This window comes from Coregonus lavaretus (genome assembly GCF_964263955.1).
Source record: "Coregonus lavaretus genome assembly, chromosome: 23".
Lineage (NCBI taxonomy): Eukaryota > Metazoa > Chordata > Actinopteri > Salmoniformes > Salmonidae > Coregonus > Coregonus lavaretus.
In genome coordinates this window covers 45,088,439-45,115,285 of record NC_140010.1, presented here as the reverse complement: position 1 = coordinate 45,115,285, position 26,847 = coordinate 45,088,439, and the positions used below count along the sequence as shown (strand labels likewise).

The 26,847-nt window shown below is 45.1% G+C and overlaps 1 protein-coding gene across 1 annotated transcript in view; it reads left to right on the top strand.

Moving 5' to 3' along the window:
- adcy8 (adenylate cyclase 8 (brain)) overlaps window positions 1–26,847 on the top strand; it is a gene marked incomplete at its 5' end in the record, with an annotated part of 237,200 nt that overhangs the window by 105,919 nt on the left and 104,434 nt on the right. The gene's annotated exons all lie outside the window — the stretch shown is intronic.

The window sequence follows — 26,847 nt, the reverse complement described above, 5'->3', positions numbered from 1 at the left end:
AAGGCGGGGATTTGCCTAGCAGTGGTTTATAGATGGCCTGGAGCCAGTGGGTTTGGCGACAAATATATAGTGAGGACCAGCCAACAAGAGCGTACAGGTCACAGTGGTGGGTAGTATATGGGGCTTTGGTGACAAAACGGATGGCACTGTGATAGACTACATCCAATTTGCTGAGTAGAGTGTTGGAGGCTATTTTGTAAATGACATTGCCGAAGTCAAGGATCGGTAGGATAGTCAGTTTTACGAGGGCATGTTTGGCAGCATGAGTGAAGGAGGCTTTGTTGTGAAATAGGAAGCCGATTCTAGATTTAACTTTGGATTGGAGATTCTTAATGTGAGTCTGGAAGGAGAGTTTACAGTCTAACCAGACACTTAGGTATTTGTAGTTGTCCACATACTCTAGGTCAGACCCATCGAGAGTAGTGATTCTAGTCGGGTGGGCGGGTGCCAGCAGCGTTTGATTGAAGAGCATGCATTTAGTTTTACTAGTGTTTAAGAGCAGTTGGAGGCTACTGAAGGAGTGTTGTATGGCATTGAAGCTCGTTTGGAGGTTTGTTAACACAGTGTCCAATGAAGGGCCAGATGTATACAAAATGGTGTCGTCTGCGTAGAGGTGGATCTGAGAGTCACCAGCAGCAAGAGCGACATCATTGATATACACAGAGAAAAGAGTTGGCCCAAGAATTGAACCGTGTGGCACCCCCATAGAGACTGCCATAGGTCCAGACAACAGGCCCTCCGATTTGACACATTGAACTCTATCTGAGAAGTAGTTGGTGAACCAGGCGAGGCAGTCATTTGAGAAACCAAGGCTATTTAGTCTTCCAATAAGAATGCAGTGGTTGACAGAGTCGAAAGCCTTGGCCAGGTCGATGAAGACGGCTGCACAGTACTGTCTATTATCAATCGCGGTTATAATATCGTTTAGGACCTTGAGCGTGGCTGAGGTGCACCCATGACCAGCTCGGAAACCGGATCGCATAGTGGAGAAGGTACGGTGGGATTCGAAATGGTCGATGATCTGTTTGTTAACTTGGCTTTCAAAAATGTTCAAAAGGCAGGGCAGGATGAATATAGGTCTGTAACAGTTTGGATCTAGAGTGTCACTGCCTTTGAAGAGGGGGATGACCGCGGCAGCTTTCCAATCTCTGGGGATCTCAGACATTACAAAAGAGAGGTTTAACAGTCTAGAAATAGGGGTTGCGAAAATTTCAGCGGCTATTTTTAGAAAGAAGCGGGGGGGGCATGGGCAAGTTGCAGCGGAGGGTGCAGAGCTGGTGGGCGGGGTAGTGGTAGCCAGGTGGAAAGCATGGCCAGCCGTAGCAAAATGCTTGTTGAAATTCTCGATTATTGTAGATTTATCGGTGGTGATAGTGTTTCCTAGCCTCAGTGCAGTGGGCAGCTGGGAGGAGGTGCTCTTATTCTCCATGGACTTTAGTGTGTCCCAAAACTTTTTGGAGTTAGTGCTACAGGATGCAAATTTCTGTTTGAAAAAGTTAGCCTTTGCTTTCCTAACTGCTTGTGTATATTGGTTCCTAACTTCCCTGAAAAGTTGCATATCGCGGGGGCTGTTCGATGTAATGCAGTACGCCATAGGATATTTTTGTGCTGGTCAAGGGCAGTCAAGTCTGAGGAGAACCAGGGGCTATATCTGTTCTTAGTTCTGTATTTTTTGAATGGGGCATGTTTATTTAAGATTGAGAGGAAATTACTTTTAAAGAACAACCAGGCATCCTCTACTGACGGAATGAGATCTATATCCATCCAGGATACCTGGGCCAGGTCAATTAGGAAGGACTGCTCACTAAAATGTTTTAGAGAGCGTTTGACAGTGATAAGGGGTGGTCGTTTGACCGCGGACCCGTTACGGACGCAGGCAATAAGGCAGTGATCGCTGAGATCCTGGTTGAAGACAGCGGAGGTGTATTTAGAGGGTAAGTTAGTCAGGATGATATCTATGAGGGTACCCATGTTTACGGATTTAGGGTTGTACCTGGTAGGTTCGTTGATAATTTGTTTGAGATTGAGGGAATCTAGTTTGGATTGTAGGGTGGCCGGGGTGTTAAGCATATCCCAATTTAGGTCACCAAGCAGTACGAACTCTGAGGATAAATGGGGTGCAATCAATTCACATATGGTGTCCAGGGCACAGCTGGGGGCTGAGGGGGGTCTGTAGCAAGCGGCAACAGTGAGAGACTTATTTCTGGAAAGGTGGATTTTTAGAAGTAGAAGCTCCAACTGTTTGGGCACAGACCTGGATAGTACGATAGAGCTCTGCAGGCTCTCTCTACAGTAGATTGCAACCCCACCCCCTTTGGCAGTTCTATCTAGATGGAAAATGTTGTAGTTGGGGATGGACATTTCAGAATTTTTGGTGGCCTTCCTAAGCCATTATTCAGACACTGCTAGAACATCAGGGTTGGCAGCATGTGCTAATGCAGTGAATAACTCAAACTTAGGAAGGAGGCTTCTGATGTTAACGTGCAGAAAACCAAGGCTTTTACGGTTACAGAAGTCAACAAATGATAGCTCCTTGGGAGTAGGAGTGATACTGGGGGCTGCAGGGCCTGGGTTAGCCTCTACATCACCAGAGGAACAGAGGATGACTAGAATAAGGATACGGCTAAAGGCTTTAAGAACTGGTCTTCTAGTGCGTTGGGTACAGAGAATAAAGGGGGCAGATTTCCGGGCGTTGTAGAAAAGATTCAGGGCATTATGTACAGACAAGGATATGGAAGGATATGAGTACAGTGGAGGTAAACCTAAGCGTTGGGTAACAATGAAAGAGATAGCATCACTGGAGGCACCGATTGAGCCGGTCTCGGCGTGTATGGGGGGTGGAACAAAGGAACTATTTGAGGCAGTTTGAGAGGGACTTGGGGTTCTACAGTGAAATTGTATAATAAGAACTAACTGGAACAGCAATAGGCAAGGCATATTGACATGGGAGAGAGGCATAAAGCAATCACAGGTGTTATTAGAGAGAGCTAAGACAACAACTGGTAATGGCGATCAAGTTTGTGCTGAGTCTAAACAGAACATACAGGACAGGGTACCGTGTAAAGGAACAGTCCAGCAGGCATCAGCTGTGCACTTACTCATTCAAGGGTTTTTAGGAATGTTTAAAAATGTGTACATTGTAGAATAATAGTGAAGACATCAAAACTATGAAAAAACACATATGGAATCATGTAGTAACCAAAAAAGTATTTCATATTTCTCAAATATATTTCATATTTGAGATTCTTCAAATAGCCATCCTTTGCCTTGATGACAGCTTTGCACAATCTTGGCATTCTCTCAACCAGCTTCATGAGGTAGTCACCTGGAATGCATTTCAATGAACAGGTGTGCCTTCTTAAAAGTTAATTTGTGGAATTTCTTTCCTTAATGCGTTTGAGCCAATCAGTTGTGTTGTGACAAGGTAGGGGTGGTATACAGAAGTTCGCCCTATTTGATAAAAGACCATATTATGGCAAGAACAGCTCAAATAAGCAAAGAGAGAATTTCAAGAACTTTGAAGGTTTCTTCAAGAGCAGTTGCAAAAGCCATCAAGCGCTATGATGAAACTGGCTCTCATGAGGATCGCCACAGGAATGGAAGACCCAGAGTTATTAGCAGTTCAATAGCAGCCCAAATATGCTTCAGAGTTCAAGTAACAGACACATCTCAACATCAACTGTTCAGAGGAGACTACGTGAATCAGGCCTTCATGGTCGATTTGCTGCAAAGAAACCACTACTAAAGGACACCAATAAGAAGAAGAGACTTGCTTGGGCCAAGAAACACGAGCAATGGACATTAGACCGGTGGAAATCTGTCCTTTTGGTATGATGATTCCAAATTTGAGATTTTTTGATCCAACTGCCGTGTCTTTGTGAGACGCAGAGTAGGTGAACGGATGATATCCGCATGTTTGTTTCCCACCATGAAGCATGGAGGAGGAGGTGTGATGGTGTGGGGGTGCTTTGCTGGTGACACGGTCTGTGATTTTATTTAGAATTCAAGGCACATTTAACCATCATGGCTACCACAGCATTCTGCAGCGATACGCCATCCCATCTGGTTTTGGCTTTTTCAACAGGACAATGACCCAAAACACACCTCCAGGCTGCGTAAAGGCTATTTTACCAAGAAGGAGAGTGATGGAGTGCTGCATCAGATGACCTGGCCTCCACAATCACCCGACCTCAACCCAATTGAGATGGTTTGGAACGAGTTGGACCGCAGACTGAAGGAAAAGCACCCAACAAGTGCTCAGCATATGTGGGAAGTCCTTCAAGACGGTTGGAAAAGCATTCCTCATGAAGCTGGTTGAGAGAATGCCAAGAGTGTGCAATGCAAAGCTGTCATCAAGGCAAAGGGTGGCTACTTTGAATAATCTCAAATATATTTATTTGTTTAACACTTTTCTGGTTACTACATGATTCCATATGTGTTATTTCAGAGTTATGATGTCTTCACTATTATTCTACAATGTAGAAAATAGTAAATATAAAGAAAAACCCTTGAATGAGTAGGTGTGTCCAAACTTTTGACTGGTACTGTATATAATATAATATAATATATCTTCACCTGGTCCCTGGTTGTGGAACGGGCACTGATCCACAGGTAGCACAATGAAGTTTGTCAGATGTATTAAACTGACTTCATAAGTGATGGATGCATGCTTGCCAATGATGTCATCCTCGCAAATCACTTGAAGTGGGTCAGGCGCGTCTGTGGATGGAGGTGTGTCTGTGGATGGAGGTGCAACTGTGGATGGAGGTGCGACTGTGGCAGAAGAGTCTTCTAAAAGGATGGAGTCATGCACTGTCTCTTCCACACTGATGACCGGTAGTCTATCAATGCGTAGCTGTGGATGGAGAGATCCACCCGTTCTGTTTTAACACATAGAAAATAATGTGGATAAACAATTTTCGAAAAACGGTACAGATTTAGCATAAGATGCACATTTAAAAATGTATACATGGCTAAAGGCATAGAATGATAGACATACCGCACACAAAGTGAAGGAATGTATTCTTCATCTGATCTGCTGTCCCCAGAATCTTCAAACTCGTCAGACTCCTCTTCATCAGAATCTTCATTCACCTGTGATTCCTTTGAGGGACTCCAGGTCTCATCAGCACCACACTGGTCAGCACCAATTTCATCATCCCAATCGATGCTATCACAAATAAGATAGAATAATAATATAATTGTAAATACAAACAACAAAAGTAAGTACACTAGCACATCACAAATACTAAGAACAATCTTACATTTACACACTATTCATTAGGTCATTCACCTCATCTTCATTTGCTTCTATGGTCTCTTCGGAAATGCTCATTCATCAGGCTAAATAGAAGTGATAGAACATAACAAAAAAAGTAAATTCACTGAATAAGATCTGTACAACATTGGCAATACACATACAGGGTGATAATGTCTGGGAATAGTTAACGGAAGAAAAAAAACTTTAGTGTAGCCTGTTTTCACCTTCTGTTGCCTCCATGGTGCTCCCATCTAGCGCAACCACTCCAGGCTCCTCCAGAATCCCTCCTTTAGAAAGAGACAGTAGGTTATACTCCAAGCATATAGTATCTTCATTACTGGCAAACATGTTGAATACTAGAGAGGGAGACATGACAGTACCAGAGAGATACACTCCCACATAGGCTACTCAAAGAAGGCAGGCACAAAGAGAGGGACACAGAAACCAACCATAAATGATGCACACATAAGAAAGATCACACTACCCAATAGCCATCATTGAAAGGAATAGTAAAAAGGTACAGTATCTCACAAAAGTGAAAATATCTTTTCATGTGACAACACTGAAGAAATGACACTTTGCTACAATGTAAAGTAGTGAGTGTACAGCTTGTATAACCGTTGTAAATTTGCTGTCCCCTCAAAATAACACAACACACAGCCATTAATGTCTAAACCGCTGGCAACAAAAGTGAGTACACCCCTAAGTGAAAATGTCCAAATTGGGCCCAAAGTGTCAATATTCTGTGTGGCCACCATCATTTTCCAGCACTGCCTTAACCCTCTTGGGCATGGAGTTCACCAGAGCTTCACAGGTTGCCACTGGAGTCCTCTTCCACTCCTCCATGACGACATCACGGAGCTGGTGGATGTTAGAGACCTTGCACTCCTTCACCTTCCATTTGAGGATGCCCCACAGAGGCTCAATAGGGTTTAGGTCTGGAGACATGCTTGGCCAGTCCATCCCCTTTACCCTCAGTTCCTTTAGCAAGGCAGTGGTCGTCTTGTAGGTGTTTTTGGGGTCGTTATCATGTTGGAATACTGCCCTGCGGCCCAGTCTCCGAAGGGAGGGGATCATGCTCTGCTTCAGTATGTCACAGTACATGTTGGCATTCATGGTTCCTTCAATGAACTGTAGCTCCCCAGTGCCGGCAGCACTCATGCAGCCCCAGACAATGACACTCCCACCACCATGCTTGATTGTAGGCAAGACACTCCTCACCTGGTTGCCGCCACACACGCTTGACACCATCTGAACCAAATAAGTTTATCTTGGTCTCATCAGACCACAGGACATGGTTCCAGTAATCCATGTCCTTAGTCTGCTTGTCTTCAGCAAACTGTTTGCGGGCTTTCTTGTGCATCATCTTTAGAAGAGGCTTCCTTCTGGGACGACAGCCATGCAGACCAATTTGATGCAGTGTGCGGCGCATGGTCTGAGCACTGACAGGCTGACCCCCCCACTCCTTCAACCTCTGCAACAATTCTGGCAGCACTCATACGTCTATTTCCCAAAGACAACCTCTGGATATGATGCTGAGCACGTGCACTCAACTTCTTTGGTCGACCATGGCGAGGCCTGTTCTGAGTGGAACCTGTCCTGTTAAACCGCTGTATGGTCTTGGCCACCATGCTGCAGCTCAGTTTCAGGGTCTTGGCAATCTTCTTATAGCCCAGGCCATCTTTATGCAGAGCAACAATTATTTTTTTCAGATCCTCAGAGAGTTCTTTGCCATGAGGTGCCATGTGACCAGTATGAGGGAGTGTGAGAGCGATGACACCAAATGTAACACACCTGCTCCCCATTCACACCTGAGACCTTGTAACACTAACGAGTCACATGACACCGGGGAGGGAAAATGGCTAATTGGGCCCAATTTGGACATTTTCACTTTTGCTGCCAGCGGTTTAGACATTAATGGCTGTGTGTTGTGTTATTTTGATGGGACAGCAAAAATACACTGTTATACAAGCTGTACACTCACTACTTTACATTGTAGCAAAGTGTCATTTCTTCAGTGTTGTCACATGAAAAGATATACTCAAATATTTACAAAAATGTGAGGGGTGTACTCACTTTTGTGAGATACTGTATCTAGCTATTCTCCTATTGAAATTAAGCATGTGTTCTCATCCATCTGACACTGTGGTGCTGGATGCCACTCCAATGCTTGATAAAGCAGGCAGAGGTAAAACTTTCTTTGGAGTGGATTGTGGTGGGGCCTTTTCATAACTACAAGATGAGAAATTACTATATCTAGCTAGCAAGCTATCTTGCTAATGTATGTCACAAAACCTAGCTAGTGAGATTGCTTGTCAACTCTCTACCAAGCTACATAATGTTAGCTAGCTAGCTAACATTGTTTCAGTAATGTTCTGTAATAATGTTAGTCACTTGGAAGTCTCAAAAAGGTCAGGTAACTATACTGCTGAGCACCATTACAGCTGCTAACGTTACAGCAGAGTGACATTATAGTTGTATCACTCTCAAACACAGAAATGCAAATGAAACGTTAGCTAGCCGCCAACGAAAAATAAATAAATAAATGCAATGCAAAATTTAAGTAGGTTCTAAATGATCATGACTATCAAAAACACACATGCTTATGGCAATATCCTGACTGGTTTTAGATCATAAATACCATGTACACAGTTAGTTATTTATCATGACAGCCATATAATTTAGCTAGCATAAAACTAACCCGGATTCTCCATTCACAAACATCACAGCTAACATTAGTTAGCTAGCAGAAAACAGGCGATCTCTGCATCAGACTTTTAGGGCCATAACTTCTATCCAGCGATTAAAATTGTTACCTATATTTACTCTGGTTTTTCCCCGAGCCTTATCATGTTGTCACTTGGCTAAACTTCTCATTTTATGGCACCTGCATCCGCAACCAGTGGGGCTGGACGCTTGGCTAAGAAATCCACCATTGTTGATTGCGCTCGGAAGAAGATGACCACACCTCCGAGTGACGCTGCTCAAAGAGGGAGGGTGCAGACGTACCGTCTTTTGTTGACCGATAGGAAAACAGAAAATCTGAATGCAATTTTGTAAGGGCCCAAAGTATGTATTTTTTTTTTTTTTTTTTTTTTTTACACTATCATTCCACTATTACTGCTGATTTATTATGGACATTTTATGACATTGTAATGCAAAAATTCGACATAATGCTCCTTTAAGCCTACTAGAAAGTGTGTGCCGTCAGGCCTGGAGGGAAGCAATTGTCATTCCGCTACCCAATAATAGTAAAGCCCCCTTTACTGGCTCAAATAGACGACCAATCAGCCTGTTACCAACCCTTAGTAAACTTCTGGAAAAAATTGTGTTTGACCAGATACAATGCTATTATACAGTATACAAATTGGTAACAGACTTTCAGCTCGCTTATAGGGAAGGACATTCAACAAGCACAGCACTTACACAAATGACTGATGATTGGCTAAGAGAAATTGATGATAAAAAGTTTGTGGGGGCTGTTTTGTTAGACTTCATTGCGGCTTCTGACATTATCGATCATACTCTGCTGCTGGAAAAACGTATGTGTTATGGCTTTACACCCCCTGCTATATTGTTGATGAAGAGTTACTTGTCTAACAGAACACAGAGGATGACTCAACACTATACAAGTCAGCTACTACAGCGACTGAAATTACTACAACACTTAACAAAGAGCTGCAGTTAGTTTCAGAATGGGTGGAATGGAATAAGTTCGTCCTAAATATTTCCAAAACTAAAAACATTGTATTTGGGACAAATCATTCACTAAACCCTAAACCTCAACTACATCTCGTAATGAATAATGTGGAAATTGAGCAAGTTGAGGTGACTAAACTGCTTGGAGTAACCCTGGATTGTAAACTGTCATGTTCAAAACATATTGATACAACAGTAGCTAGGATGGGGAGAAGTCTGTCCATAATAAAGCGCTGCTCTGCCTTCTTAACAACACTATCAACAAGGCAGGTCCTACAGGCCCTAGTTTTGTCACACCTGGACTGCTGTTCAGTAGTGTGGTCAGGTGCCACAAATTACAATTGGCTCAGAACGTTGCAGCACAGCTGGCCCATAAAAGTACACGGGGAGCTAACATTAATGATATGCATGTCAATGTGTCACGGTTTCGGCCGAGGCTGCCTCTCTTCCTTGCTAGGGCAGGCTTCGGCGGTCGTCGTCTCCGGAGTACTAGCTGCCACCGTTGAATGTTTCTATGTTCGTTTGGTTTTGTCTTTATTATGTACACCTGTTTTCGTTTAGCGCTAATTAGTGTCCTATAAGTTCTCGTTGTGTTTGTCAGGTGTTGTGTGTGATTGGTTCGCTGTCGTGTTTGTGCGCTACTGTTTACCGTTTGCTCCTTGTAGCTTTCCTCCTCTGTTAAGGAGGGTATTATCGCACATGTTTAGTGCGCCCTTTTGTTTACGCCTGTGTGCGGATGTTCTCGCCTCCGGGCTTTTGGCTCGTGCATTTGAGTGTGCGTTCACTAAAGTCTTTTGGACTTATTTTCTGCGTCCTGCGCCTGATTCCTGCACCACACCCACCTACAGCACCCACTGACAGAATCACACACCTGAAGGATGGAATCAGCAGGAGCCGCAGCAGCACATGAGACTCTGGAGGATCGGGTCCGTGAGCAGAATGACCAGATCCTTCGTATCGGGACCGCCCTGCCGGACGTTATCAACACCCTTCAACGCTGGGAGACCAGAGGGACCCCCCCAACTCCACCTCCCCTGCCATCACCATCGGCCAGTCAGCCCATTCAAGCTCCGGAACCCAGGGGAATTCGACTCTCGCTCCCGAGGGCCTATGATGGGACCGCTGCCAGGTGTCAGGGCTTCCTTCTACAGGTGGAGCTATACCTGGCCACCGTGCACCCGGCGCCCTCTGGACACGAGAGCGTGTCCGCCCTCATCTCCTGTCTTACCGGCAAGGCGTTGGAATGGGCCAACGCCGAGTGGAGGAGAATAGACGCCACCACCATCACATACTCTGAGTTCTCCCGCCGCTTCAGGGCGGTGTTTGACCATCCTCCTGAGGGGAAAGCGGCGGGGGAGCGTCTGTTCTACCTCCGGCAGGGGAGGAGGAGCGCCCAGGAGTTCGCTTTAGAATTCCGTACTCTAGCGGCGGATGCAGGGTGGAATGAGCGGGCCCTCATCGATCACTACCGCTGTAGTCTACGAGAGGACGTCCGTCGGGAGCTGGCCTGCAGGGATACCAGCCTCTCTTTCGATCAGTTAGTGGACATGTCCATCAGGCTGGACACCCTGCTGGCTACCCGCGGACGTTCCGAGGGGGGTCCGTCCATTTCATCCTCCAGCGCCTCCGAGCCGAGCCCTATGGAGCTTGGGTGCGCTGGCGCTAGAGAGAGGAGGGGTCGGAGTACGAGGGGGCCCGTCTCCTGCACCAACTGTGGCCGTGGAGGACACACCGCGGCTAGGTGCTGGGGATGGTCTCCTAGGGGAGAAGACGACAGGCTCCGCACTGGGGAGTCCTTCCAGGTGAGTAGGCGCCCCACTTACCCAGAGCTCTCTGTTGCGCACCTCTGTATACGTGTTCGTTTTCCACAGGTAGCACCTCATTCCCAGCATAAGGCGCTGGTAGATTCAGGCGCGGCTGGGAATTTTGTTGATAGAAAATTTTGTTTAGAATTAGGAATTCCCCTTCTTCCTGTTGACGTCCCATTCCCCGTTCATGCCCTAGATAGCCGTCCGTTGGGATCGGGCTTGATCAGGGAGGTCACGGCGCCACTTAGGATGTGTGCGCAGGGGGGTCATGAGGAGATTATCCAGCTATTTCTGATCGACTCGCCTGCGTATCCGGTGGTGCTGGGCATGCCCTGGTTGAGTATCCATAACCCGTCTATTTCGTGGCAGGAGAGGGCTCTGATGGAGTGGTCTGCCCAGTGTGTGGGTCGATGTTTAGGCGTTTCCGTGGGGGCTACCTCGGTGGAGAGTCCAAACCAGGTGCCCGCATTGCACATTCCCCCTGAGTATGAGGATTTGGCTATTGTGTTTAGTAAGTCGAGGGCGACGCAGTTGCCTCCCCATAGGCAGGGAGATTGTGCGATAGACCTCCAGGCAGGAGCTGCGCTCCCACGGAGCCATGTGTATCCTCTGTCTCAGGAGAAGAAGAGAGCTATGGAGACTTACATAGACACATTTCTGAGACAAGGATACATACGGCCATCCACTTCCCCTGCGTCCTCGAGTTTCTTTTTTGTGAAGAAAAAGGATGGAGGGTTACGCCCGTGCATTGATTACCGTAGTCTCAATCAGATCACGGTGAAGTACAGTTATCCACTTCCTCTGATTGCGACCATGACGGAGTCATTGCACGGGGCGCGTTTTTTCACTAAATTAGATCTCAGGAGCGCGTACAACTTGGTGCGCATTAGGGAGGGCGATGAATGGAAGACAGCATTTAGTACCACCTCGGGGCATTACGAGTATCTTGTCATGCCATACGGGTTGATGAACGCTCCTTCAGTTTTCCAATCATTCGTGGATGAGATATTCAGGGACATGCAGGGGCAGGGGGTGGTCGTGTACATAGATGACATTCTCGTGTACTCGTCTACCCGAGTCGAGCATGTGGCTCTGGTGCGCCGAGTGTTGAGGAGGCTGTTGGAGCACGACCTGTATGTCAAGGCAGAGAAGTGTCTGTTTTTCCAGGATTCGATCTCCTTTTTGGGTTATCAGTTGTCTGCGTCAGGGGTGAAGATGGAGGTTGACCGGGTGTCAGCCGTGCGTAATTGGCAAACGCCAACCACTGTTAAAGAGGTGCAGCAGTTTTTGGGGTTTGCGAATTACTACCGGAGGTTTATCTGGGGTTTTGGACAGGTGGCAGCTCCCATAACGTCTCTTTTGAAGGGGGGTCCGGTGCGTTTGCAGTGGTCAGCCGAGGCGGACAGGGCTTTTGGGAGGCTGAAGGACCTGTTTACTTCGGCTCCGGTGCTGGCGCATCCGGATCCCTCTTTACCATTTCAGGTAGAGGTGGACGCGTCAGAGGCCGGTATAGGAGCCGTGCTTTCGCAACGGTCCGGCACGCCACCTAAACTCCGCCCCTGTGCCTTTTATTCCAAAAAGCTCAGTCCGGCGGAGCGAAATTATGACGTAGGGGACAGGGAGCTGTTAGCCGTGGTACAGGCCCTAAAGGTGTGGAGGCACTGGCTTGAGGGGGCTCAACACCCTTTCCTCATTTTGACTGACCACCGTAACCTGGAGTACATCCGGGCAGCTAGGAGACTGAACCCACGCCAGGCGCGGTGGAACATGTTTTTGACCCGGTTCGTATTTAAGATCACGTACATCCCTGGGTCACAGAACGGTAAGGCAGACGCACTGTCTCGGCAGTATGACACGGAGGAGAGGTCCGTGGAGCCCACTCCCATACTGCCGGAGTCGTGTCTGGTGGCACCGGTAGTGTGGGAGGTCGATGCTGAAATCGAGCGGGCGTTGCGCACCGACCCTAGTCCTCCTCAATGCCCGGAGGGTCGGACGTACGTTCCGCTCGAGGTTCGGGATCGATTGATCTATTGGGCTCACACGTCACCCTCCTCTGGACATCCTGGTATAGGCCGGACAGTGCACTGCCTTAGTGCTAAGTACTGGTGGCCCACGTTGGCGAGGGATGTGAGGGTTTATGTCTCCTCCTGCTCGGTGTGCGCCCAGTGTAAGGCGCCTAGACATCTGCCTACGTGTAAGTTACAACCCCTGCCCGTTCCACAACGACCATGGTCTCACCTCTCGGTGGACTTCATTACTGACCTTCCCTCCTCACAGGGGAATACTACTATACTGGTCGTTGTGGACCGGTTCAATAAGGCCTGTCGTTTGCTCCCTATGCCGGGCCTTCCTACTGCCCTACAGACCGCCGAAGCTCTATTCACCCATGTTTTCCGGCACTACGGGGTACCCGAGGATATTGTGTCTGATCGAGGTCCCCAATTCACCTCCAGAGTCTGGAGAGCCTTTATGGAGCGTTTGGGGGTCTCGGAGAGCCTCACCTCGGGTTACCATCCTGAGAGTAATGGGCAGGTGGAACGTGTGAACCAGGATGTGGGTAGGTTTCTTAGATCATACTGCCAGGACCGGCCGGAGGAGTGGGCACGGTACGTTCCCTGGGCAGAAATGGCCCAGAATTCCCTACGCCATTCCTCAACTAACCTAACCCCTTTCCAATGTGTGTTGGGTTACCAGCCGGTTCTGGCACCTTGGCAGCAGAGCCAGATCGAGGCTCCTGCGGTGGATGAGTGGGTGCGGCGCTCGGAGGAGACGTGGAACGCTGCACACGTCCACCTGCAGCGGGCCCTCCGTCGTCAAAAGGCGAGCGCCGATCTCCACCGCAGTGAGGGGCCGGTGTACGCACCTGGTGATCGAGTCTGGCTCTCTACCAGAAACCTGCCCCTCCGCCTGCCCTGTCGGAAACTTGGTCGGCGGTTTGTGGGGCCGTTTAAAGTCCTGAGAAGATTGAACGAGGTGTGTTACAGATTACAACTGCCTATTGAGTATAAAAATATTAACCCCTCGTTCCATGTGTCTCTTCTCAGGCCGGTGGTAGCTGGCCCACTCCAGGAAAATGAGATCAGGGAGACTCCTCCGCCCCCATTGGACATCGAGGGGGCACCGGCGTACTCCGTGCGGTCCATCTTGGATTCGAGACGTCGGATGGGGGGTCTCCAATATCTGGTGGAGTGGGAGGGGTACGGCCCGGAGGAACGGTGCTGGGTGCCGAGGAGAGACATTTTGGACCCGTCTCTCCTGACAGAATTCCACTGTAGTCACCCGACGCGCCCTGCTCCGCGTCCTCCTGGTCGTCCCCGAGGCCGGAGTCGGCGCACGTCTGGAGCCGCGCGTCAAGGGGGGGGGTACTGTCACGGTTTCGGCCGAGGCTGCCTCTCTTCCTTGCTCGGGCAGGCTTCGGCGGTCGTCGTCTCCGGAGTACTAGCTGCCACCGTTGAATGTTTCTATGTTCGTTTGGTTTTGTCTTTATTATGTACACCTGTTTTCGTTTAGCGCTAATTAGTGTCCTATAAGTTCTCGTTGTGTTTGTCAGGTGTTGTGTGTGATTGGTTCGCTGTCGTGTTTGTGCGCTACTGTTTACCGTTTGCTCCTTGTAGCTTTCCTCCTCTGTTAAGGAGGGTATTATCGCACATGTTTAGTGCGCCCTTTTGTTTACGCCTGTGTGCGGATGTTCTCGCCTCCGGGCTTTTGGCTCGTGTATTTGAGTGTGCGTTCACTAAAGTCTTTTGGACTTATTTTCTGCGTCCTGCGCCTGATTCCTGCACCACACCCACCTACAGCACCCACTGACACAATGGCTCAAAGTGGAAGAGAGATTGACTTCATCACTACTTGTTTTTGGAAGAGGTGTTCACAAAATGAATGTACCAAGCTGTCTGTTTAAACTACTAGCACACAGCTCGGACACCCATGCATACCCCACAAGTCTCTTCACAATCCCGAAGTCCAGAACAGACTATGGGAGGCGCACAGTACTACATAGATCCATGACTACATGGAACTCTATTCCACATCAGGTAACTGATACAAGATTTTGATTTTTAAAAAAAGGTAAAAATACACCTCATGGTACAGCGGGGACTGTGAAGAGAAACACACAAAGGTATAGACACGCATACACACACAAGCGCTAGCACACGCACTCTACACACATGTACATTGTAAAATTGCTGTATGGTGGTATTATACATTTTGCATTGTAGATATGTAGTCGTGTAATAATGTTATATGATTAACTGTTTTATCTTTTGTTTTATATGTAATGAAAGTGCCTTAATGTGTTTGGACCCCCAGGAAGCTGCCAAGGCAGCAGCTAATGGGGATCCCTAATTAATACAAATACAAATCACTGCTTGGTATGGCAACTGCCTCTATACAAGGCAGTCAGAGGAAGGCCCTAAAAATTGTCAACGACTCCAGCCACCCAAGTCAAAGACTGTTCTCTTTGCTACCGCACGGCAAATGGTATCGATGCACCAAGTCTGGAACCAACAGGACCCTGAACAGCGTCTACCCCAAAGCTATAAGACTGCTATAGTTAGTTAAATACACTGAACAAAAATATAAATGCAACATGTAAAGTGTTAGTCCCATGTTAGGCCTCCTGTAGCTCAGTTGGTAGAGCTTGCAACGCCAGGGTTGTGGGTTCGATTCCCACGGGGGGCCAGTATGAAAAATATTTTTACTCACTAACTGTAAGTAGCTCTGTATAAGAGCATCTGCTAAATGACTAAAATGTAAATCTGAATGTAAATGTTTCATGAGTTGAAATAAAAGATCACAGACATTTTCCATACGCACAAAAAGCGTTTTTCTCTCAAATGTTTTGCACAAATTTGTTTCATCCCTGTTAGTGAGCATTTCTCCTTTGCCAAAATAATCCATCCACCTGACAGGCGTGGCATATCAAGAAGCTGATGAAACAGAATTATCATTACACAGGTGTACCTTGTGCTGGGGACAATAAAAGGCCACTCTAAAATGTGCAGTTTTGTCGCACAACACAATGCGACAGATGTCTCAAGTTTTGAGGGCGCGTGCAATTGGCATGCGGACTGCAGGAATGTCCACCAGAGCTGTTGCCAGAGAATTGAATGATAATTTCTCTACCATAAGCAGCCTCCAACGTTGTTTTAGAGAATTTGGCAGTACATACAACCGGACTGCGGGATCATCTGAGACCAGCCACCCGGACAGCTGATGAAACTGTGGGTTTGCACAACTAGGGCTGTGGCGGTCATTACATTTTGTCAGCCGGTAACTGTCAAGCAAATAACTGCCGGTCTCACGTTAATTGACTTTTAATTAACATAAACACATTTAGCATCTCCTGGCTTCCACACATAGCCTAAAGCCACTGATGCAGACATCTACATTTTAAAAAGTCTAATAAATCCATGTAATATAGCCTACACCATCACAATAAATCCATTATTTTTTGACAGGTCTAAAGAAACATGATATGAAGAAAATGTAGTCTATTTCAGAAGAACAGAATAGCATACTCTGAGTTTTCCTTATGTTAGCCCTGATCTAGATATTCCATATTGCAGTGGGCTACACTAGTTCATTCAGCAGCTTAGAATTCCATGGCATTATTTTATATTATTTTATAGTATGAAGAATACAATTGAACATAGCTGAATAAAATAGAAAGGATATTTTCTCCAAACGATTTGAGGGAGTGCGTACATGCGGCTATTCTGTGTTGAGTGGTTAACAAAGAAACAGGTACTCCTATATGCTTAATTTAGAGTTATTTATGTAACTTTAGTTGTGATACAAATGTTGGGCTATATGTTTAGATTTTTAATACATTCTAAGGCTGCATGATGCGACTCTAATGATGATTTGAAAAAAGTTGCATGAAAGGCATGAGCTCTGCTTTGTTTTTTTGTGGAGGCTGTACACACTTCATCAGTCTCTCATTCACAATTTGACAAGCACTTGATAATGCCTCAAAGTTCTCGTCTGCATCCCCCCGCCTTTTGCGGCCAGTGGCCGTTGTGCCCTTGGGCTGAATATAATAATTATAATTCCTTTCTTCCGGCTGCGTGCTGAAGCACCTCTCACTCACATGACTCTCCATCACGTGATCAGGTTTTTCTCACAGGCTACAAGTGAAGACAGACACCGCGGGGATGCAACTGCGCGCGTCCTTATCCAATTCTGAGTCGCATATTGAAGATATTTGAAGAGCTGTCCACATTTGCTTTTCGTCAGCCAACAAGATGAGTAGGCCTAACGAACAGCAAAATCACTAGCCTATCATCCACCATAGTACAAAAGTTGACCTATTCTGTGCAATAAATAAATATTCCAAACATAGTCTGGGACAGTTGTGGGATGTGATAGATCCCAAATTAATACAACCTCTAGCATAAAAAAACCCGGTTTTTAAGCAATGAGCCTGACACAACAGATCAGAAGTTAGCTTAATATGTTGATAAACTATTAGGCTATTTCTTCACATTATACAGTGCATTCGGAAAGTATTCAGACCCCCTTCCCTTTTTCCACATTTTATTACGTTACAGCCATATTCAAAAATAAAAATCATCATCAATCTACACACAAAACCCCTCATAATGATAAAGTGAAAACAGGTTTTTAGAAATGTTTGCACATTTATAAAAAATACATTTAAAATATACCTTATTTACATAAGTATTCAGACCCTTTGCTACAAGTCTCGAAATTGAGCTCAGGTGCATCCTGTTTCCATTGATCATCCTTGAGATGTTTCTACAACTTGATTGGAGTCCACCTGTGGTAAATTCAATTGATTGGACATGATTTGGAAAGGCACACACCTATCTACAGTGGGGAGAACAAGTATTTGATACACAGCCGATTTTGCAGGTTTTCCTACTTACAAAGCATGTAGAGGTCTGTAATTTTTATTATAGGTACAATTCAACTGTGAGAGACGGAATCTAAAACAAAAATCCAGAAAATCACATTGTATGATTTTTAAGTAATTAATTTGCATTTTATTGCATGACATAAGTATTTGATACATCAGAAAAGCAGAACTTAATATTTGGTACAGAAACCTTTGTTTGCAATTACACACACTGCAGCAGGGATTTTGGCCCACTCCTCCATACAGACCTTCTCCAGATCCTTCAGGTTTCGGGGGGTGTCGCTGGGCAATACTGACTTTCAGCTCCCTCCAAAGATTTTCTATTGGGTTCAGGTCTGGAGACTGGCTAGGCCACTCCAGGACCTTGAGATGCTTCTTACGGAGCCACTCCTTAGTTGCCCTGGCTGTGTGTTTCGGGTCGTTGTCATGCTGGAAGACCCAGCCACGACCCATCTTCAATGCCCTAACTGAGGGAAGGAGGTTGTTGGCCAAGATCTCACGATACATAGCCCCATCCATCCTCCCCTCAATACAGTGCAGTCGTCCTGTCCCCTTTGCAGAAAAGCATCCCCAAAGAATGATGTTTCCACCTCCATGCTTCACGGTTGGGATGGTGTTCTTGGGGTTGTACTCATCCTTCTTATTCCTCCAAACACGGTGAGTTGAGTTTAGACCAGAAAGATCTATTTTTGTCTCATCAGACCACATTACCTTCTCCCATTCCTCCTCTGGATCATCCAGATGGTCATTGGCAAACTTCAGACCGGCCTGGACAGGCGCTGGCTTAAGCAGGGGGACCTTGCGTGCGCTGCAGGATTTTAATCCATGACGGCGTAGTGTGTTACTAATGGTTTTCTTTGAGACTGTGGTCCCAGCTCTCTTCAGGTCATTGACCAGGTCCTGCCGTGTAGTTCTGGGCTGATCCCTCACCTTCCTCATGATCATTGATGCCCCACGACGTGAGATCTTGCATGGAGCCCCAGACCGAGGGTGATTGACCGTCATCTTGAACTTCTTCTATTTTCTAATAATTCCGCCAGCAGTTGTTGCCTTCTCACCAAGCTGCTTGCCTATTGTCCTGTAGCCCATCCCAGCCTTGTGCAGGTCTACAATTTTATCCCTGATGTCCTTACACAGCTCTCTGGTCTTGGCCGTTGTGGAGAGGTTGGAGTCTGTTTGATTGAGTGTGTGTACAGGTGTCTTTTATACAGGTAACGAGTTCAAACAGGTGCAGTTAATACAGGTAATGAGTGGAGAACAGTAGGGCTTCTTAAAGAAAAACTAACAGGTCTGTGAGAGCCGGAATTCTTACTGGTTGGTAGGTGATCAAATACTTATATCATGCAATAAAATGCAAATTAATTACTTAAAAATCATACAATGTGATTTTCTGGATTTTTGTTTTAGATTCCGTCTCTCACAGTTGAAATGTACCTATGATAAAAATTACTGACCTCTACATGCTTTGTAAGTAGGAAAACCTGCAAAATCGGCAGTGTATCAAATACTTGTTCTCCCCACTGTATATAAGGTCCCACAGTTGACAGTGCAGGTCAGAGCAAAAACCAAGGCATGAGGTCGTAGGAATTGTCCGTAGAGCTCCAAGACAGGATTCTGTCGAAGCACAGATCTGGGGAAGCGTATCAAAAAAGAACCCAGTGGGCTCCATCATTCTTAAATGGAAGAAGTTTGGAACCACCAAGACTCTTCCTAGAGCTGGCCGCCTGGCCAAATTGAGTAATTGGGGGAGAAGGGCGTTAGTCAGGGAGGTAACAAATAACCCGATGGTCACTCTGACAGAGCTCCAGAGTTCCTCTGTGAAATTGGGAGAACCTTCCAGAAGGACAACCCATCTCTACAGCACTCCACCAATCAGGCCTTTACGGTAGAGTGGCAAGACAGAAGCCACTCCTCAGTAAAAGGCACATGACATCCCACTTGGAGTTTGCCAAAAGGCACCTAAAGGACTCTCAGACCATGAGAAACAATATTCTCTGGTCTGAGGAAACCAAGATTGAACTTTTTTGGCGGAAACCTGGCACCATCCCTACGGTGAAGCATGGTGGTGGCAACATCATGCTGTGGGGATGTTTTTCAGCGGCAGGGACTGGGAGACTAGTCAGGATCGAGGGAAAGATGAACGGAGCAAAGTACAGAGAAATCCTTGATGAAAACCTGCTCCAGAGTGCTCAGGACCTTAGACTGGGGCGAAGGTTCACCTTCCAACAGGACAACGACCCTAAGCACACAGCCAAGACAACGCAGAAGTGGCTTCAGGAAAAGTCTCTGAATGTCCTTGAGTGTCCCAGCCAGAGCCCGGACATGAACCCGATCGAACATCTCTGGAGAGACCTGAAAATAGCTGTGCAGCGACGCTCCCCATCCATCCTGACAGAGCTTGAGAGGATCTGCAGATAAGAATGGGAGAAACTCCCGAAATACAGGTGTGCCAACCTTGTAGCGTCATACCCAAGTAGACTCGAGGCTGTAATCGCTGCCAAAGATGCTTCAACAAAGTACTGAGTAAAGGGTCTGAATACTTATGTAAATGTGATATTACAGTTTTTTTATTTTTTATTAATTTGCAAAAATGTCTAAACCTGTTTTTGCGTTGTTATTATGGGGTATTATTTGATGAGGGGGGAAAACAATTTAATCAATTTCTGAATAAGGCTGTAACGTAACAAAATGTGGAAAAAGTCAAGGGGTCTGAATACTTTCTGAATACACTGTAAGTGCAGCAATGCGTACACAGCAGTAGGCTATAAGCGCAAATGTTCCATTAGCAGGAAAACACCATTCTCAAAAGTGACCACAAATGCAATTATTCATGTAATGCTTTTATTATAAAGGTGCATTTTTATGGTGAAAATGATCTTCCCCAAACTTGAAACTCACACGCTGCTTATGTATGCCAGTTAGGCTCTACAGCCTTTGTAAAGTGGATTAATGTGCTTCATTTTAAGATGTTATTTGACTACTTTAGTTTAATACAAACCTTATCAAAACATATAGGCCTATGGGCTAAGCTACATGAGGTGTGCGACTATGATTTAGAAAAGTTGCAAAAAAAAGGCATGCGCTGTTTCTTGCCTTAAGCTGGGCATCATTCACAAGTGATAGGCTAATATTGTCACGTATCAGTCTATTCTTGATTTAATCTTGTTTTTACATATACTAAATAATACATGTGTGAAATTTGTTTTGATATAGAATGGTCCATTATCATGCACCTGTCTCGAAACAGGGGCAGGTGGAAAAAACACGTCATCTACAGTGTATGCACTGGAGGACGCTTTTCCCGTGGTTCATTTTAATGCCAGCCAGGTAGGCTATACTCCTGTTGCTTAATATTTGGAGAATTGAAAAATAAATATAGTAGGCCTAGCCTATGGAAACCTGATGGGATTCTCCTCTTTTTAATAGAGGCCATTACTCAGTTTTCTTACTCAAATGCATAGCCTCTCATTAAGTGTTTGATTAGATTTTCGATTACATATGCATTGATCTTAGAGTGATTAGAGGGACAATAGAGTGCTGAGTACAAGGCAGTTAGCAAGTTTGGTAGGCTACTAATGACCATCAACAGCATCAGAGCTTGCAGAAACCTAATTACCATGACTAAACGGTCACGTGGAATTTGACTGCTGTCATGACTCGTGACCGCCGGTGTTCAGTTCGACATCGTAACCGAATGACAGTGGGCAAATGCTCACCTTTGATGGCCACTGGCACACTGGAGAAGTGTGCTCTTCACGGATTAATTCCGGTTTCAACTGTACTGGGCAGATTGCAGATGTCAATGTCAACATTGTGAACAGAGTGCCACATGTTTGCGGTGGGGTTATTGTATGGGCAGGCATAAGCTACGGACAACGAACACAATTTGCATTTTATCAATGGCAATTTGAATGCGCAGAGATACCGTGATGAGATCCTGAGGCCCATTGTCGTGCCATTCATCCACCGCCATCACCTCATGTTTCAACATGATAATCCATGGCCCCATGTCGCAAGGATCTGTAAACAATTCCTGGAAGCTGAACATTTCCCTGTTCTTCCATGGCCTGCATACTCACCAGACATGTCACCCATTGAACATGTTTGGGATGCTCTGGATCGACAGTGTGTTCCATTTCCCGCCAATATCCAGCAACTTCACACAGCCATTGAAGAGGAGTGGGACAACATTCCACAGACCACAATCAACAGCCTGATCAACTCAATGCGAAGGAGATGTGTCACGCTGCATGAGTCAAATGGTGTTCACAGCAGATACTGACTGGTTTTCTGATCCACGCCCCAACCTTTTTTAAGGTATCTGTGTTCCCAATCATGTGAAATCCATAGATTAGGGCATCATTTATTTATTTAAATTGACATATTTCCTTGTTAACTGTAACTCAGTAAAATCTTTGAAATTGTTGCATGTTCCGTTTTATATTTTTGTTAAGTGTATTTAGTTAACCATTTAGTTAATATGTTTTGTGTTTCCACTTCTCAGGTGTTGAACAACAAATTAATTAACCTATGATATTAGTTAGATATATGTAATTAATCTCTATTGAACAACAAAACAAATCTGGAAATTCTGACAGTAAAATGTAGCAACTATAGTCTAATTGTCAACTCAAAATATATGTCAATCACTGGATAAGGTTGCACATCAAAATATCTTGAGTCATGCATTCCTGCTTGGATGAGTTAGATGAAACAAGTTGTTTCTTGAATACCTCAGTACTCTATTTATTACACTTCTTAATAAAGCACTATGAATTAGTTAATAAGATGATTACTCATGATTTGGGTCCGACAAAATCATCCGACCAAATCATGTACTAGTGCCCCAAACTGTAAAAGTTAGTGGCACCAGTGACATCAGGGGACAATGTTAGTCTGGAGCCCTGTAGTAATTAACACTTAGGGTAAGTGTTGATTCAGGGCAACACATATGACAGGCACTATTTGCAATACAGCCTGTCGTTAGCTTGGCTTTTATAGCATATACAGTTGAAGTCGGAAGTTTACATACACTTAGGTTGGAGTCATTAAAACTAGTTTTTCAACCACTCCACAAATGTATTGTTAACAAACTATAGTTTTGGCAAGTCATTTAGGACATCTACTTTGTGCATGCTCACAAGTAATTTTTCCAACAATTGTTTACAGACAGATTATTTCACTTATAATTCACTGTATCACAATTCCAGTGAGTCAGAAGTTTACATACACTAAGTTGACTGTGCCTTTAAACAGCTTGAAAATTCCAGAAAATGATGTCATGGCTTTAGAAGCTTCTGATAGGCTAATTGACATCATTTGAGTCAATTGGAGGTGTACCTGTGGATGTATTTCAAGTCCTACCTTCAAACTCAGTGCCTCTTTGCTTGACATCATGGGAAAATCAAAAGAAATCAGCCAAGACCTCAGAAAAAAAATGTAGATCTCCACAAGTCTGGTTCATCCTTGGGAGCAATTTCCAAATGCCTGAAGGTACCACATTCATCTGTACAAACAATAGTACGCAAGTATAAACACCATGGGACCACACAGCCGTCATACCGCTCAGGAAGGAGACGCGTTCTGTCTCCTAGAGATGAACGTACTTTGGTGCGAAAAGTGCAAATCAATCCCAGAACAACAGCAAAGGACCTTGTGAAGATGCTGGAGGAAACAGGTACAAAAGTATCTATATCCACAGTAAAACGAGTCCTATAGCAACATAACCTGAAAGGCCGCTCAGCAAGGAAGAAGCCACTGCTCCAAAACCGCCATAAAAAAGCCAGACTCCGGTTTGCAACTGCACATGGGGACAAAGATCATACTTTTTGGAGAAATGTCCTCTGGTCTGATGAAACAAAATAGAACTGTTTGGCCATAATGACCATTGTTATGTTTGGAGGAAAAAGGGGGTTGCTTGCAAGCCGAAGAACACCATCCCAACCGTGAAGCAAAGGGGTGGCAGCATCATGCTGTGGGGGTGCTTTGCTGCAGGAGGGACTGGTGCACTTCACAAAATAGATGGCATCATGAGGAAGGAAAATTATGTGGATATATTGAAGCAACATCTCAAGACATCAGTCAGGAAGTTAAAGCTTGGTCGCAAATGGTCTTCCAAATGGACAATGACCCCAAGCATACTTCCAAAGTTGTGCCAAAATGGCTTAAGGACAACAGAGTCAAGGTATTGGAGTGGCCATCACAAAGCCCTGACCTCAATCCTATAGAAAATGTGTGGGCAGAACTGAAAAAGCGTGTGTGAGCAAGGAGGCCTACAAACCTGACTCAGTTACACCAGCTCTGTCAGGAGATATGGGCCAAAATTCACCCAACTATTGTGGAAGGCTACCCGAAAAGTTTGACCCAAGTTAAACAATTTAAAGGCAATGCTACCAAATACTAATTGAGTGTATGTAAACTTCTGACCCACTGGGAATGTGATGAAATAAATAAAAGCTGAAATAAATTATTCTCTAGACTATTATTCTGACATTTCACATTCTTAAAATAAAGTGGTGATCCTAACTGACCTAAGACAGGGAATTTGTAGTAGGACTAAATGTCAGGAATTGAGAAAAACTGAGTTTAAATGTATTTGGCTAAGGTGTATGTAAACTTCCGACTTCAACTGTAAGGCTTAAGCAGACAGGCAGACAGGCAGGTAAACAGATATATAGAGACAGAGAACAAGAAGCACAGAGTGACAGCAGAGAAGAGGCTGAGACTGATAGACAGCACAAGAGGCTAGAGACAACAAAATGGCTAGAGCAGAGGCACAGTTATAGAGGTGAGTTGTATCTCCACTGGTGTTTTTACATATTGTATTTGTTTTAAACATGAGCTGGTTAAAACAGAGTAGGAGGACCGTGTCTCGCCAGTCACTGGTATAGAAATGGTTGAGAAATGCTGTATTGTACTACCAATGTTATGGGTCAGCACTACTTCCTGTGTGTAGGGTATGTAGGGTGTGTATGTGTGGGGATGTGGTGTGTGTTTTTGCTGTCGTGTTTATATGACCCCCTTACAAACAGGACCATTTTTACCAGATTGCCGGTAAACATGCCGGGGACGAGTGGTTGTAGTGGTCTTAAGATGAATGCACTATCTGTAAATCGCTCTGGATAAGAGTGTCTGCTAAATGACTAAAATGTCAATGTAAATTGGAGACCATTCAGACTGTTGGATAGGAGCCAAAGATCATTAGTGCATTGGAGAACAGTCAGGATAGAGAGAGAACCAGAGACAGTTAAGACAACTGAAACCATTAAGGATAGAGATAGAGACAGGGAAGACCATGAGAATATTGTCTAGATACTAGACAAGCAGGAAATGAGAACCAGACAAACAGGGAACAATAACCAGACAGCCTGGGAAACCAGAGGCAGAGACTGGAGAGTGCAGAGAGATTAATCCGGAACGATTAGAGAGCTGTTGACAACTACGAACTTGGAACGCAATCACTTACAGTTCAATACTTAACATGTGACAGGGTCATACCAGAAAACTGGAATGTATGCTTCTCTGCTCTGTAAGCCCCTACTTACATAGTATGATGGAATACAGAACATACAAGGGGATAGACAAGTAGTTCTCTAATGATCCATGTCTACACACCCACTGTGCAAAAGCAGTTACCAAGATACATACACATTCACTCACATATGCATGCATGCACACACGAACAAGCACACACTCGCTCACATTATGCATAAACGCACACACACATACACACACAGATTCGGATCATTGTTTACTCTACAGAGAGTGGATCCATCATTGCTTGGTCAGAGATAGCCGCAGAAAGCTTTTAAGGCATAGTATTTCCTGGAACTACGCTGCCCAATATAAACCACTGGATCTTTTTATGGCTCAAAACAAGGCCATCCTTGGAAGCAACCACAGATAATGTGAATAAATAAGTGTCTCTTCTGTGTGAATGTACTCTTACGGACACAAGGGCTAGCAATGTGCATGCCCTGCCCACCTGACGATCTCTACTTTTCAGCCATCCATTTCCTGTGTTTGAGGGGTACAAAATCCATTTGTCACTTAAATCTTGCTAGATTGATTGGTTGAATTTTAATCTGGCGACTCTTTCCCACTCTTGCTTGTGCCATTCGTTTTTCCAATTAACATAACGACCGTGGAAACCAAATCAAATCAAATGTATTTTTCACCTTCGCCGAATACAACAGTTGTAGACTTTACCGTGAAATGCTTACTTACGAGCCCCTTTCCAACAATGCAGAGAAAAAAAGTAGAAATGTGCTAATAAAAAAAAGGAAATAGTAACACAATAATATCCAATTGAGGTGTCTTTTGAGTCGTGACCCACCATAAGGGTTGAGTGGTAAGCACACACACATTTTAAAATGCACAAGAAATGTCAACCTGCTCCACACCTGGACACCAGCCGTGACCCACAGTTTCAGAACCACCGGTCTAGACAGCCAGGCATTTTAGTAATGGACCATTGCTAATGTTTGGTCCACTGCATCTGCATTGCAACCAATGCTCCAGGGTTTGGGGACAGGGGGTGGGTTGGAGAAGTACGCTCCTTTTGCTCTAGTGGACATCATCTCTAATTTCGCCACTGAAAGCCAAGTCACCCTCCCCCTCCCTCTCTCTCTACTCTCTCTCATTCTAACTATAGCAACCTCCCTCTCACTGTCTGTCTCTCTCCCACTTCCACTGTCTCATCCACCACAGCCATCTATCCTTACTTCCTCTCCCTCACTCTTCCTCTCTATCTCGCCCTCTGTCTCTCCTTGTCTTCTCTACAGAGGCTTGCGAAAGCATTCATCCCCCTTGGTATTTTTCCTATTTTGTAGCCTTACAACCTGGAATTAAAATGGATTTTTTGGGGGTTTGTATTATTTGATTCACACAACATACCTACCACTTTGAAGATATATATATATTATTTTATTGGTGAAACAAACAAGAAATAAGACAAAAAAACTGAAAACTTGAGTGTGCATAACTATTCACCCCTATGGGGACAAAGATTGTACTTTTTGGAGAAATGTCCTCTGGCCTGATGAAACAAAAATAGAACTGTTTGCCCGTAATGACCATCGTTATGTTTGGAGGAAAAAGGGGGATGCTTTTAAGCCGAAGAACACCATCCCAACCGTGAAGCACGGGGGTGGCTGCATCATGCTGTGGGGGTGCTTTGCTGCAGGAGGAACTGGTGC